General features: G+C 42.0%; 1 protein-coding gene across 1 annotated transcript in view; it reads left to right on the top strand.

Moving 5' to 3' along the window:
* The first annotated feature begins 11193 nt into the window (after nucleotides 1-11193).
* LOC121928941 (chromodomain-helicase-DNA-binding protein 6-like) overlaps nucleotides 11194-16065 on the top strand; it is an 84624-nt gene continuing 79752 nt past the window's right edge. Inside the window, exon 1 of the mRNA XM_042464272.1 lies at nucleotides 11194-11292. The gene's annotated coding sequence lies outside the window, so the exon portion shown is untranslated. The remainder of the gene's footprint in view (nucleotides 11293-16065) is intronic.

Below are 16065 nucleotides of genomic sequence, written 5' to 3'. Positions count from 1 at the left end.
TGGGAGAGATCATCCGGAGGCATGGGGCGCGGGGTTATCAGTACGCTGATGATACCCAAATAGTCTTCTCTATGTCTCCGACTGATTCAGTGACCAAGGATGGCATCTCTCCTCTCGTTGCCTGTCTGGAGTCGGTAATGGGCTGGATGAGGGAAAACAGACTCAGCATGAATCCAGAGAAAACGGAAGTACTCGTGATAAGTTCCCCTGGCCCAGGGATGGCGGTGATTCCATCTGTTCTAAATGGGATCACGCTTCCCGTGAAGGACTCAGTACACAGTCTGGAGGTGCTCCTTGATTCGTCGCTCCACCTTACATCTCAGGTGGATGCGACGGTCAGGAGCACCTGTTATCAGCTTAGGCTGATACGCCAGCTGCGTCCCTACCTGGGCCGGGGGGACCTTGAAATGGTAGTACATGCTCTGGTAACCTCTCCTTTGGACTTCTACAATGCGCTCTACATGGGGCAACCCTTGTACCATACCCGGAAGCTGCAATTGGTGCAGAATATGGCGGCAAAACTGGTCACTAATACACCTAGGACCAGCCACATAACACCGGTCCTTAAAGACCTTCACTGGCTGCCTATTCGCTTCCGGGCGCAATACAAGGTGTTGGTTATTACCTATAAAGCCCTAAATGGCTTGAGCCCAGGGTACTTGGAGGACCACCTCTCTCCGTACAATCCGCCCTGCACACTCAGATCAACCGGGAAGCAACTGTTAAGAGTTCCGGAGGTCAGATTAGTTACTACCACCAGGAGGGCCTTTTCTACCTCGGCCCCCAACCTCTGGAACTCGCTTCCCGATGAGCTCTGCCCGGCCACCTCACTGAACCAATTTAAGAAGGGGTTAAAAACACACCTTTTCGAGCAGGCATACCTGACTCCTGACTCCCGATGTGCTCCCCCCCTCATCAGCATTGTTGAGCTGGCATGAGATGTGGTTTTATTGTTGTAATTGGTTGTTTATGATGTTTTGTATTTTGATGGTTTTTATATTGTATATGTATATGCTGTTAACCGCTTTGATTTTTAGAAAAGCGGTATATAAATAAAATTATTATTATTATTATTATTATTATTATTATTATTTAAAAGGACAAAACAAAATTATATGGTAAAATATACATAATGTATCTTAACAGATATGATTTTAATCTTTGTACATTGCTTAGATCCTTCACATACTAATTTGAAATCTGATTGCAGAAATTTCTGAAGCTGAGAATCTCACTTCATATTCTGGAAAAAACAACACATGTTAACTAGGATACCATAGTAGCAGAGAGGTACAGATGTTCAGGAGGAGTCTTTCTTTTTTGTGATTTCACTTCAGAAAGAGAGCCAACGCTGGCTGGCTACCCCAACCTCCCCCAGCCACAAAATCCAAACCAGGACCTTTCTTTTTGGTAATGCGTACTTTGCCATTCAACTCCCCCCCCCCCCAGTAAGTGTAGCCATATCACCTTTGATATTTTTCTAGAAAAACATGAGGCTCAAATTTTGAATAATCTATAGGCAATTTCCATATGTTTTTGTGGGATACCTATAAAAATGGAACTGTATGCCCTTCTCTGAGAAACAATTATTTTTAAGATATGTAGGCAACCCATCTAAAAGGCATGACATTACAAAGTTCCCCGAAAGTACTGTGATTTCTTAATGGAAGTATTGTGCTCTGAATAACCCTGGATGCAGGTCACTATATGATCTCCGGAATAATGGACCACAGGGCACTTTCTTTATTGCTCTTGCCAATAGGACCCTTACTTTATAATGAATTTCAGTATACAGTGATTATTGGGAGTGAGGAACTGTCAGTCAGGAAAAGATCTATAGGGCTATACTTGCCAATTAAATCAATTTTTTTCTTAACTAGTTTCTCCCCATAGGTAGGAGGAATGCTGTGATACTATATTTCCATTGTGCTTTAATAATACTGAAGAATATCAGCTAGAACTTGACCTTTTGTCACAAGTTATGGTTGCTTTTACTGTCTAAGCAACAGCAGCATGATTGACCCAGCTTAGATTACGGATGCGGGATGAACATCTATGGCAGAGTCATATTTTTACATTTTTTACAGTACAGCTGTTAAAAATTGCCCTATGATGAAACATGCTAAATGCAGTGTCAGACTTGGGAAGATTTATTATATTTATCATTGTTTGGGCTATTTACAAAACCCCAAGATTGCATCTTCATTATATTTTTGATTTGTTCCAGACAGAAAACTAAGTCTCTGGGGAGCTTTGATAATAAAATTGCAGTTAGTGTTATTGTAGATAATCTCCAGCTGTCCCTAATAAAGTTACTCCATCAAAAACACAGTCATAAATGTTGAACATTGGAGATCATTGTGACAGTCTTCACTGCCACACCCACAAGTATAGTTGAAAAATGCAGACAGCTGTGTGTTGATCCATATCCCTGTGATAAGCAGCACCATATATGATTAGCATAATGCCCAGTTTATTAGGGTCAGCTGGAAGGCATAGAATAGAGAGCTGCAAAGGACAGTGTAATGGTTAGTACTGTATGTTGGACTCTGGTCGAAGAGGCTCAAAATTGTAAAAGAGATTAAATTTAAGAAGGCAAGAGGTCTCCAGACAGCATAAGAATACCACCTCATGATTTCTTAGACTTTTTTCCCCTTCAGCACTGGGAAACAATGAGTAGCATTGTTTTTGTGGGTTTTTTGGGCTATGTGGCCATGTTCTAGAAGAGTTCCTTCCTGATGTTTTCCATTATCTGTGGTTGGCATTTTCAGAGAATGCTGACATGGAAGGGAGTGGTGTGTGTATATACTGTGTGACCCTGGGTAGGGAGAAGAGATTTCCGTGTTAATATGTGTATTGTTCTGTTGTTGATCTAGCATTATCTGGCTTATAGTCAACTGTTAGTCCCATCTACAGTAAACCCCAGAATCAATGATAATTTGGTAAATCAACACTTGTGAATATCAGACTCTACCAGTGACCCCCAACTCTGGGCCTCCAGGTGTTTTGGACTTCAGCTCCCAGAAACCTCAGCCATCTTGGCCAATAGCAATAGCAATAGCAAGTACATTTCTATACCACTTATCACTGCACTTAAGCACTCCCTAAATGGTTTACAATCTGTGAGCTAATTTCCCAAACAAGTTTGGTACTTATTTTAGCGACCTCAGAAGGAAGCAAGGTGCCCTCAAAACAGTGTGATAGCTGTGGTGCCACAGCTTTAAGGCACTCCTTTTGTGCTGTGTCATATAAACGCAGTGCCAGAGGAGCTCCATGACGCTGCACGCCATGTGGAGTGGCACGTGGCATCATGCTGCCATGGGGCGGAGTCAGGGCATGCATCGTATGGATACCACGCCCCGATTCCACCTCCAAGCTGGCCTTAATGGTTGGTCTACACAGCCTCGTAGACTAACAATGAGGTTTAGGCCATGATCTCCACCAGTTCTTTTATAAAGCTACTATATTTTAAGAGCTCATACAAGACCACAGTTGTACTTTGCATCAGGGGGATCACTAAGGGTGTGCGTGAGCTGCACCAGGTAACATCCCTAGGGTGTGTGTGGCACCACTGCTTCCCAAACATCTGCCCTTTGGCAGAAACAAGCTTTAGTGATCACCTGTATCCCTCTAAAATGCTGGGGATGGTGTGAATGGGGCAAGGATCAGTAGGAGGAGAAAGGAGAAACCTCAGGGTTGCTTTTTTTAATTAAAATTAAATTTTTAAAAAACTTTTAATTCTTCAAAAGATTTCCTTTAAAACATCACATCTTACCAAATTTTCACTTTAATTACATGATACTAAGTGTATGTAAGCATATTCAGGCTGTGCATATGAAACTGTAATTTAAAGGTATAATTTTAATTTTTCTAGTAGTTTATGTCACAACTATTGCGATTATATTCATTGGTTATATAGGAATTATGATTTATGAGTAACTTTAGTACAAAAAACATTACTAAAGATTCTATATGGTGCAATAAAGGGAGGTGGTCAATGGGGGTGGAAGTGGCACCATGAGTTACCACACTGGCTGACAGCAACTCTAGTGATGCCACTGCTTCGTATTGCAACGGGAATATCCCATGGCAAATATATTGTTGCTGAGTATATTCATACCTCTGCTCCAAAGTAACTGTGACAAGTACAGCTAGAATCAAAGGGAACAGTGAAATCTGAGGAGGGCTAGACAGTGTAACTGTCCCTGCTAATCAAAAAGAGCCAGCCTTTTTATCTTGCAAGCCTTACCTCTTCTACACTCTTGCTAAAGATTTCTTCATTATCTATTCCAATGGTTTTTCAAGCTATCTTTCCAGAACTTGTGCGATTTCTTGAATCTTGTCAGAGAGCTCTACAGTTCTTTCACATTGTAGACATAGAGCTGTTTTTGATGCCTCTTTAAGTGTCATTTATTACAGTGGTGCCTTGGGATACGAAATGATCGGGTTACGAAATTCATTTCGGCGCGAAATTCAAATGCTGCAAAGTGCAGCTATAGGCTTTCCAGTGCTAACGGAAAAGTGTTTCGGGTTACGAAATTTTCGGGTTACGAAAGGAATGGCGGAACGAATTAATTTCGTAACCCGAGGCACCACTGTATTATTATTATTATTATTATTATTATTATTATTATTATTATTTATATAGCACTGTAGATTTGCATAGCGCTGTACATAAAAACAACAAATATAAAAGAGTAAACCTGCCTATGGCGTACAATCTAAGAAATGATAGGATAATACAAATAAAACACATAGCAATACAGGAAATGGTTCAATAAAACAGGCAACAAAAAGAACATCAGATAGCAAGTGACAATCACGCAATGTCTGGGAAGACTTCTCTGAACAGGATGGTCTTCAACTCCGTTTTGAAGCTGGTTAAAGAAGTGATGGCTCTAGCTTATGGGGGAAGAAGGTTCCAGGAGTGATGGGCAGCAAGTGAAAAGGGGCGAATCCGAGATGGGGCAGAGAAAATCCTGGGCTGGGACAGCTGACTTCCTATGGAATTCTGGGATTTGTAGTTTGGTGCAGTATTCAGCCTCATCTATCAAAGCGCTCTAGTGGTGCCTCACCAAACTAAAAATCCCAGGATTCTGTAGGATAGAGTCATGGCAGTTAAAGTGGTGTCAAACTGCCTTATTTCTGCAGTGTGGATACACCCCTAGTTGAGTCACAGTAGACAGACTAAAAGGGCAATCTCCTGCAATTAGCAATTTGGAAAAAAGCTAATTAGTAATTGCAGTGACTGCAAAAAATAAAGTCGTAATTTCTCTCTATGAACAGGATTTGTCTGATTCAAAGAGAAGTTAAATTGAGGCCACCCAGATTAAGAGGCAGGAACTAACTGAAAAGAGAAAAACTAGAAGCCAAAACTGTTTTTTCAAAAGAATAATAAAAAGAGGAAAATGCTACAGTAATTGGTTAGGCACAGGAGTGGGATATATTAACTAAAGGTCCTGGAGCAGGGTGGCATGAGACATGAACTAAATGAAAAATAAGTTTGGTTGGCAAAATACAGGATTTTTAATGAGAAATGCAGAACTATATTAAGTCTAACTTTTATAATTCTGATTCTGCCTGATTGTAGAAAAGCAATAGTTCAGCAACAGTAAGAGCCCTTAGAGTGAAAACAATTTGATCCCTCCTTCTCTTTTTTTCCTCAACTGTTGTAAGCTATATGTATATGTTCTGTAATGGCCTGTCTTACATTGCATTCTGATGATATATTGGTGAACTGATCATGATACTTTTATTTTGTTAAAATAAGAAAATTCCTTCTATTTTCCCCTGCTGAACATACTCAGTTTTTTGGTGTACATCCAAATATTACACAACATTAAGGTTTGTGGTTAAATTACTGAATTAACAGAATACCAGCTTACACATATCCTATTACAATTTCGATATTTTACATCATTGATTAAGCTGATTCACATGATGTAAAATTATTAGTAAACCTTTCAGTAATAGCAACAACTTGTATCACTGTGAAGTCGAAGGCTTTCATGGCCGGCATCCATAGTTTTTTGTGGGTTTTTCGGGCTATGTAGCCATGTTCTAGAACCACAGATGCTGGCAAAACGTCAGGAAGAAACTCTTCTAGAACATGGCCACATAGCCTGAAAAACCCACAAAAAACTTGTATTACCCCCATCTGAAAGTCTGCACAAATCTTCATAACTAAATGGTTTGAAATTATAAGGGAAATGGCACTCCCCAAAAACCCAACATACTTTAAAAAAAAAATCAATGCAAGGCACAGACTGACAAATAGAAAAACTGGCTTTGCTCAATTTGTTTTCCTATGCTTTGATTCTCGGATGTTTTGGACACTGTAGCTTGATTTTGTATTGTTAGGCTTATTTCTGCATGTTTTCTTTGTGTAATGTAGCATAATATTTTCATCTATCTCTCTAATCTAGCAGGTAAAATGTTTGAAAGAACATACAACACACACATTTATGGAACTGTAGTTGAAGCATATTTAACATTATTTACTAACTAGACAGGCAATTATGAAAAGATGGAAGGGTAGCTAAAACACTAATGTGGTATTGAACATCTAGAACCTCAGGGAAAGGGACTGAAACCTGAAGAACTCTACTCCGTTTGTTTGTTTATTAGTTATTAAATTTCTGTCCAACATAGGTCTCATGGTGCCTATGAACAGTTAAGCATATATATAAAACCAGATTTTTTAAATTAAAAGATACTAGCAAATAAATTGAAAACATAACTTAAAACACAGCAATAAAAAGTAAAAAATTGCACTTAGCCTGATAAAACCCCTTTCAGTGGCAAACTAGCTTGAATGCCTGTTTAAATACAAATGTCTTCAGGCCCTTTCACATTACATAGCTATACCACTATGATTCCACTTCAGCTGCCATGGCTACATACAGTTTGTAATTTGGGGGAGGCACTAGAGCTCTCTGGCAGAGAATTCTTAAGATCCCTCAACTGCAAATCCCAAGATTTCATAGGATGACACCATTGCAGTTTGTAGGAGATTATCACACCAGGACCAATTCAGCAATAATCATGGTAATAAAAGCTAATGCAACGATAGTGCTATAGTGCTCATTTGCACAGTCATGGAATTGTGCCATTATTGCAACATTACCATATAATATCACGATTGTGTTTCTCACATATCCATGAATGAATCGTTAGTACATTGGAATTCATTGTTCCGGACATGCATATTTTTGGAGCTATAGCGCATGTCTTGAAATCATATTTCCGTCTCACACAGAATAAAAGACAACAAAATAAAATGTATTACTTCACCACATTGTTTTAATCCAGTGTAAACAAAATTGTGCCCCATACCTCAAAAGAAGACTGAAATTCACTGCAAAACTAATCCTGGCAAGGAGAATAGATTGCCTCCACTGCGATGCATTCTGTGTATCCCTTGTTGCTTCCAAATAAAGCACAATTAACTTTTGCACTCTTGCAATTGGGCTTCATTTCTGCTATTGAGAAGTCATTCACGGAATTTCCCCATTAATGATTTGAGCATTCCTTGTTCTTCCCGAGAGAAGTCCTGGGTGAGTGTGACGTCTGAAAATCTGCTGCGCAATTGCATGATTTAGCTGGGATTATGCCCTTTTCTTCCTCCCCTTTCCCCCGTCTGATAATCTCCATAGTGTGAAAAGATTTCTCAGGCTCTTCTAGGAGGGGCAAATGTGTTGGGAGATTGTGCTATATGTTACTGTAGTTCTTGGGGGTTTTGTTGTTGTTGTTGTTTTAGTATCCCAACAGCATTTCTGTTATTCTGAGCTTTTTTCTGGTAAATCCCAGCACCAGTTATAACCAGTCAATTCCCATCCTCAAGTGGATATTTCTTTTTGATTCCAAGACATAGTAAAACAAAATAGATTTTTGCACTGCAACACTATAATGCTAAGATTTTAAAAAAAGAAAGAAAGAAAATTTGCCCTTCAAATTATAGGATCATTTCAGCAAATCATCTCCCCTCCTCCTTATCGTATTTTATCACACAGTAATTGTAGTATAATACAAGGTGGCATATATATATATATATGGAATCAAGTGCCTAACCAGAATTGAAGAAAGATATTTTTATCCAAACACTGCTTTAGGCAATATATCGGACTTGTTCAACCACAGAATCGTTTCCAAGGTCAACATAGAACAAAAATGTCCAAGCCTTTCCCAGTTGTTTTAAAGACCTTTGCAAGCACTTATTTTGTCACTCAGTAATTGGAGTACAATACAAGGTGGCATATAAAGAAAAGAAAATAATAAATAAATAAAAGGAATCACGTGCCTAACCAGAATTGAAGAAAGACGTTTGTTTCCAGGTCAAGCCACAGCACCTCAGACCAAGGAAGGAAACAGCTTCAACCTTTTAGACAATGGTGGGGAAGCTGGTAACACAAAAAGCAGCAATTCTGCAATACAATTTTCAGTGACTTGTGAAGCAGTGAATACAAAGACAGTTCAATATTTCCCTATGCCAACAACAACTTTGTGTTCAATCCTGGTACTGGTCATGTTTTGAGAATTATTGGCTTCATCTGCACTGCAGAAATAGTGTGGTTTGACACCACTTTAATTGCCATGGCTCAAAGCAATGAAATTCATTCCCAGAATTCCATAGCATTGAGCCATGGCAGTTAAAGTGGTGTCAAACTGGATTATTTCTGCTGTGTGGATGAAGCCATTAAGAGAGGGATGAGGGAAGAGATTAAGTGGCCAAGTGTACCCCATGGAAAATGTATAGCAGTCAGTCTCTAACAGCACCTGTTCGACGCAGGGCTCTTGCCCTGAGATTTCTTCATGTCGACTGATTTGGAGAAGAGGGGTCTGGGCACTGCAATCCTGGAGCCCTATTCGCAGTGACCATTCATATTTTTCCAGGTTCTGTTGCCTCAGAACCTTTTACAGACAGCAGAGATTGAATCTGAAACTTCATATAAAATAAATACTGTATGTTGTGTTGTTGCTTTGTGCCTTCAAGTCATTTCGGACTTAATACCAAACATAAGGTTATCCTACAATGGGGCTTTCTTGTCAAGATTTGTTCAGAGGAGGCTTGCCATTGCCTTTCCTTGAGGCTGAGAGTGTGTGACTTGCCCAGGATCAATCAGTGGGTTTCGCAGTCGAGCTGGAAATAAAACCCTGGTCTCCATAGTTGTAGTCCAAAGCTCAAACTACTATGCCATGCTGGCTCTCTTACCAGTGAGTGAATCCCCCCACTCTTAGCACACAAAGGAGATGGTTGTGGGATTGCTTCAAGGAAGGCGTACTTCCAACAAATAAGTTCCCCTGTGTTTGTCCTGAAGCAACTAAGCTGTGCAGAGCAGTCTCTGTTGTAAATGTGGGTCAAACTGAACATGGCCATGTAGTGAAGAAATCCAATGACTACTCTGTCTACAGATGTTTGGCATGATTTTCTTCCATTCATGCTCTATCAGTTTGGTCATACAGTATTTTCCAAAAAGTAGCATTCTCATATCACTGTCTGAATGTAATGTAGACAGACATCCTCCTTTTCCAGGACATGTCCTACATTCCTGCCTAAGTAGCATGAATATTAGATTTATATCAGTGTTTTAAACTATGATTTCGTCACATCCTCCATTTTTCTTGAATGACCTACATTTCCCAGTGCCTTGTCCTCCTTTATGGTTACTACAGAGTGCCCAGACCTCCTTTTCCAGGACATGTCCGACACTTCAGCTGAGGAATTCCAAAATGTACTCCACTTTGAGCCTAAGAAGCATGAATTTGCATTGATAGGATTGTTTTCAACTTTTATTTTCTGTCCAGGAGGAATTCCAAAACATCCTCCATTTTGAGCTGGACAAAGAAGCATGAATGTTAAGATTTATATAGTGTTTTTAACTTTCATGTCCTCCATTTTTCTCTTGAAAGCCCAACATTTTGTGGTGCCTCCTTTGCAGTTAGGACATCTGGTCACCTCTGCCCTGGGCCTTTTCGCCTAAGGAAACTTGACATCCCTTGGTGTACTATGCATCTCCCCCTCTTCCCAGGCAGGAAAGGAGGCATTGCATCCTCCTCCTCAGAGGTTGCGTCTTCCACCTCCAGACACTGGGCTTTAAATGCAGGACATCTCACATCCGGGAAACGAAAATCCAGCAAAGATGTGGAATGCAAAGGGGGAGAAGTCCACCCTCTTCCTTTTCCTCTTCTCCCCTCCCTCCTTCTTTTCTTTTAAGGTTGTTTTAAATATGTAACATAAAAAACCCAAACCCTGGATTGGAAGATTTGTGTGTGAGAGAAATATCTCCTTGGCCCTTGTTGCAAGCCTTTAGAAAGTTTAGAGTTGCCTGAGGTAATTGCATCCGTAGTGCAGAAATAACCCAGTTTGGTACTGCTTTAACTGCCACAGCTCCATGCTATGGAATTATGGGAATGGTAGTCGGTTGTAATGTAATGTACCACAGTTCTGTAATACAGCATCATAGCTCTGTGCCAGTTCTGTACCACAGTCCCATAGCTCTATACCACAGCAATGTACCACAGTGCCATAGCTCTGTACTACAGTAATTTACCACAGTTCTGTAACACAGCTGTGTACCAGAGTACCAATTCTGCACCACAGTAATCTACCACAGTACCATTCTGTACCAGGGTACCACAGTACCAGTTCTGTTCCACAGTGCCATAGTTCTGTACTACAGTAATGTACCACAGTACCACAGCTCTGCACCACAGTAATGTTCCACTGTATCAGTTTTGTACCACAGTAATGTGCCATGGCTCTGTACCACAGTACCACAGTTCTGTACCACAGAGCTCTGCTCTGGTGCCACAACCAACTACAACTCCCAGAATTCCACAGCAGGGAGCCGTGGCATTTAAAGCGGTGCCGAAGCGGGTTATTTCTGCAGTGCGCAGAATAATAAGAAAGCGCAAGGATGGAATTATTGTTGGGTTTAATGTATGTTGGCTGTTTTATCCCTGGCCCGGTCCCCGCCCCTTCCAATCCCGGCCTCCCTGGCATCCCTGCAAACAGAGGGAGCACAATGGAGACACAGAGAGCGAGAGCGAGAGCGAGAGCGAGAGAGAGAGAGGAGCGCGCGCCGCAGCCAAACTTTAGAACAGCGGCGGCCCGCGCTTGAGTGACGGCCCGGCCGTCCAATGGCGAGGGCCGGTGCGCGCGCGGCCGTCCATTCCCCCGGCGTGGCGGGGGGGCGGGGCCTTAGGCTAGGCTGTGCTTGCGGAGGGTGTCTGGGCTTAAACTTCCACCAAATAATAGCTGTTTGTGTTTTGCTGCTGCAGGAGCCATTTTAGGTAAGTTCGGCTCCCAACTTTGTTCTTTAATTGCCGCGGAGGCGGCGGCGGCGGCGGCTAATCGAGGGCAGGGTTGGCAAAGGACGGCTAGGCCGCGTCTGAGGAAGGGAGCGATGAATGGAGTCTGAGGAGGAGGAGGAAGGGGCTGCTGCTGCTGCTGCTTTGCCGGGCTTCCCTCGCAGAGACTGTCATGGCGATGGGGAGGCTCTGTCCTTGGGAGAGCTGCCCTTGATGGGAGGAGGATGGAGGACAATGGAGGACATGGCCAAATCAAAGCTAGGGAGATATAGCCACACTAGAGAAATAACCCAGTTTGGCACCGCTTTAACTCTGTCTGACTCATGGCTATGGAATTCTGGGAGTTGGAGTTTGTTGTGGGGCCCTCTGGGCCAGGATGCTTAAAAGCGGTGCCAAAACGGGTTATCTCTCCAGTGTGGATGCAGCCAAAGAAGCCCCTATATAGTCTAGCTTTGATTTGGTCACGTCCTCCATTTCCCCCCCATGAAGGTCCTCCATTTCGTGGTGGCTTGTCCTCCTTGGTCTGGTCACCTTGCCTTGGGCAAGTGACACTCTCTTAGCCTCAGAGGCAAGAAAACCAACAACCCCCTGAGTGACCAGACATGCCCTCCTTTCCCTTTAAACGTCCTCCATTCCAGCCTTCTTCTGCCCAGAAGGGATTCCAGAACGTCCTCCATTTTGTCCAGAACTTAACAGACATGGATTTATATTTTATATCAGTGTTTCCAGCTTTGATTTGGCCATCTCATCCAGTTTTTCCCCCCCCTTGAAGGTCCTACATTTTTGGTGCCTTGTCCTCTTTGGTGGTGAGGAGGACATCTGGTCACCCTGGCTTGGGCGAATCACACTCTCTCAGCCTCAGAGGAAGGCAAAAAAGAGAGCAAAAAACCCTTCCGAACAATAGCCTTTTGTGGTTTTTTCAGGCTCTGTGGCCATGTTCTAGAAGAGTTTATTCTTGGCATTTCGGCTGCATCTGTGGCTGGCATCTTCTCTGATGCAGGTGAAACGTCAGGAATAAACTCTTCTAGAACATGGCCACAGAGCCCCCCAAATCCCACAAGAAACTATGGATGCTGGCCATGAAAGCCTTCGACTTCACCTTCTGAACAAATTTTGCAGTGAGAGCAGGGTGCCCAAGAGGTCCTCCTTTCCAGGACCTGCCCTACACCTCAGCCTCCTTCTGTCCAGGAGAAATTCAAATGCACCCTCCATTTTGGGCAGGACTAGGAAGCGTTAATTTAGCAATAGTATTTTATATTTATAAATGTATATTTCTTTGAGTGTTTTTTCAGGTTTCATTTGGTCATGTCCTCCATTTTCTCATCGCAGGCCCTCCATTTTGTCGTGCCTTGTTCTCCTTGGCGGTCACCCTGCCTCTGGCCCCCCAAAAGTTCCCAGCGCCTGCCCATTGTTGGCCTGAGTAGCCAGAAAAGAGGATGCGCCGTCCATCTCCTGGGCCTAGTCCCACGCACTGCAGTTTGCTTTCTCTCCTCTGCCCTCCTCTCTCTTCCCGCAAGGCACCACTCACACACACACAGAGACACAGACACACACAGAGACACACTCAGCCAGTCCAGCCCACCTGCCTCTATTGCAGATCTATTCACAATACACAATCCGTGAGTCATGTGCATTCCTGCAACCATGACCAAGTTTGGTGCAATTCGGGGGCTAGGAAGAAAGAGAGAGAGAGAGAGATTAGCATCGATGGAGAGAGTTGGAAACCCAATCCATCTTTCCACTCCTACCTTCACTGCTTTGTGTATGCTGGCCAGGAGGATTTGAACAGGATAACCAGATGTCCTCCTTTTCCAGAACATGCATGCCCTACCTTCTGTCCAGGAGGAATGTTAAAATGTCCTCTAATTTTGAGCATGACTAAAGAAGTATGGCTTTATATTTATTTGGGTGTTCTTAAGCTTTTATTTTGTCCTGTCCTGTATGATAGCCCTATATTTTTCGGTGCCTTGTCCTCCTTTAGGACATCTGGTTGCTCTGGATTTGAATCGCCTATGAATGATGATCAGTAGCCTGGATGATAAGCACTAGCCTAGTGGTATTTTGTAATGGGATTGGAAATATTTGCAGATTTTTTGGGGGGGTGGGAATGAATATCAGGAGGCACTCTGGTCCAAAACACACTGCAGAAATAATCCAGTTTGAGACTGCTTTAACTGCTCTGGCTCAGTGCTAAGCAATTCTGGGAACTGTAGTTTTGTGAAACATGGCAGGAGGTTGGACTGAATGGCCCTTGGGGTCTCTTCCAACTATGATTCTGTGATTCTGTGATTTAGCCTTCTCTGTCAGAGAGCTCTGGTGCCACAATAAACTACAATTCCCAGGATTCTCTAGCACTGAGCCAGGGCAGTTAAAGCAGTCTCAAACTGGATTATTTCTGCAGTGTGTTTTGGACCAGAGTGCCTCCTGAGCCAGAAAGTGGTCTCAAACTGGATTATTTCTACAGTGTGTTTGGGACCTCAGTGTCTTCTGATATTTCTAGAGCAACAGAACAGGTCTCACCCTGGGTGGCTGGGATACCCTCCCAGTGTAATATGTTGTGAGTTATGAGACATGTTTTGTAAGCATCCCAGAGTTTATGAAAGCAGCACACAGCATGTATGGCCCTGTGGATGGCGTTGTATGGAACTGGAAGACTGTGTGCATTGCTCCGGTGGAGCAGTAATAAAGTGTGGATGTAGCAGAGTGTGATGTGTGTCAAAACAATCCTTATTTGAATGGTTTCTGAATAAGCTTTTTGGATCTCACATGGAGTATCAAATTTGTATACAACAGAATGATTACACACACACACACACACTTATATGGGCTATTATTAGTAGCAATATCTGAAATATTAGAAAAGACTACAGATATGAAAAGCTACAGTTTTGTGTTGTCACGCTGCAGCTAGTAAAACAACTTGTTAATTTGAAATCTAAAATATAATCTCCCTGGGCTCTTTGACCGAGGGCATTTCAGAGCTGCTTCTATCCCTGAACTGATTATAAACCACAAATGAAACCTGCTAATGAAAGCAATTAATGAGGAAGGCTTTCTGTGCCGTAAAAGCAGCTGTGGACAAAATTATTATCCCTGCCATCTGATCCTTTCCTCCTCTCTTGCTGTGAGCAGAGCAGACACAGATCTTTTGTGACTTTGCAGTGGTAGTCACAATAGAAAAGGCATGGCAAGTCACATTAGAGTCACATCTCATTCACTCTGTTGCTGTTGTCTACATGTGAAGGTATAGTCACATTACCAAGCTTTAATCCTCTTCATTTTGATTTCTTTAGCAAATTCTTTATGACTTGTTCCAATGACTTTTACTGGTAATCGGAATAGATTTCTTAGTATTGATCAATAGGATTCTTGGTCTAAATGCTATAAGGAGTCAGAAGGAAACCTGCACACTTGCAAACAGCATGTAAGGGTGAAAAATAAAGCATATGTGGTTGCTATTTTTTAAAATCAATAAGAGGCATTTTGCTCTGTATTGATTTACATTTCTGACAGTTGTTCTTAACTTTAAATAAAGTTGGTAACTGATCTGAGACTGATGAGACATTTCACATTTTTTGTCAGCTCTTGGTGAGACTAATAATCACATTGAGATGCAGTGTGTGTGGTGTAATGCATGAAGTCTTTGGCTGGCCCAGTCACCATTTCAGCTTAACATGCTTCACGGCATTGTTGTAAATAGATGATATTACTGTAATATATGTGCAGCTTTGAGCTGCTTGGAAGAAAGATGGAATAAATAGGTAAAAAAATAAAATAAATATTTACAGTGGGCCCTTTCCTTATGCAGGAATCCATTCCGGATCCTCACGCATAAGGAAAAATCCGCCTATGCTTGAGCACCATAGGATATAATGGGGCACATGCATGTAGCGGAGAGGCGCGCATGCACTGCAGGTGCACACACCATTGTTTCCCTCCCCAAGTGGCTTCTGCGTACGCTGGAAGCCGTGTAAAACGCATTCTCACATTGCGCGGGCGCACTATACTAGCTTGTGTAGTATAGTATGAGTGGTGTGGAACATGTGATCTTCCTGACATTGCTGGACTGTAGTTCCCTTAATCCTAGATGGCAAAACCATTAGTGAGGAATAATTGGAATTGTCGTCTAACAATGGTAGTCCAACAATAAGATTGTGCATTCTTTATCCCTTCTTTATGGTTTCTTTCATTGCCTTATAATTTGTTTCCTAGATTGGGACTAATCTTGTATGGTTGATGTAAACTTTGTGCCTTGGCAAAACAAAATTATTTTTGGTGACATCTGTTCTTCTCTATGGTGGCATTCTTTTGTATGGTGAACCATTTAGCATTGTATGGTGTAATCCAAAATCCACAAAACCTTTAATTTTATTGGGCCTACCAAAATGCAAGCTTTCGTACCTCCACTAGCTTCTACATTAGGCAAAGGTGTTAAAAATCATACAAGAGAAAGAAAGAAAGAAAGATTGACGATGTAACTCATTCCCCTGTGTTTGGTGAAGATGTAGTGGTTGTTGTCCTCTTTTCAGATGGTATGGAAAGGTATTCATACAGGTGAGCCCCTCCTCCTTGTGGCCATGTGGGTACTAGAAGATTCAGTCCAAGAAATAAACTTTCAATTCCATTAGCAAGACAAGAAGCTACTGCCTTTGAGATCCAGTTTGTCTTGAATTGAAGGCAACAACCACTACATTTTGATCAAATTATTTTATTATTATTATTAAACTTTATTTCTAGAGCGCTGTAATTATACAC

This window comes from Sceloporus undulatus, chromosome 4 (assembly GCF_019175285.1).
Source record: "Sceloporus undulatus isolate JIND9_A2432 ecotype Alabama chromosome 4, SceUnd_v1.1, whole genome shotgun sequence".
NCBI classification, from domain to species: domain Eukaryota; kingdom Metazoa; phylum Chordata; class Lepidosauria; order Squamata; family Phrynosomatidae; genus Sceloporus; species Sceloporus undulatus.
This window is presented reverse-complemented; position numbering and strand designations above follow the sequence as displayed.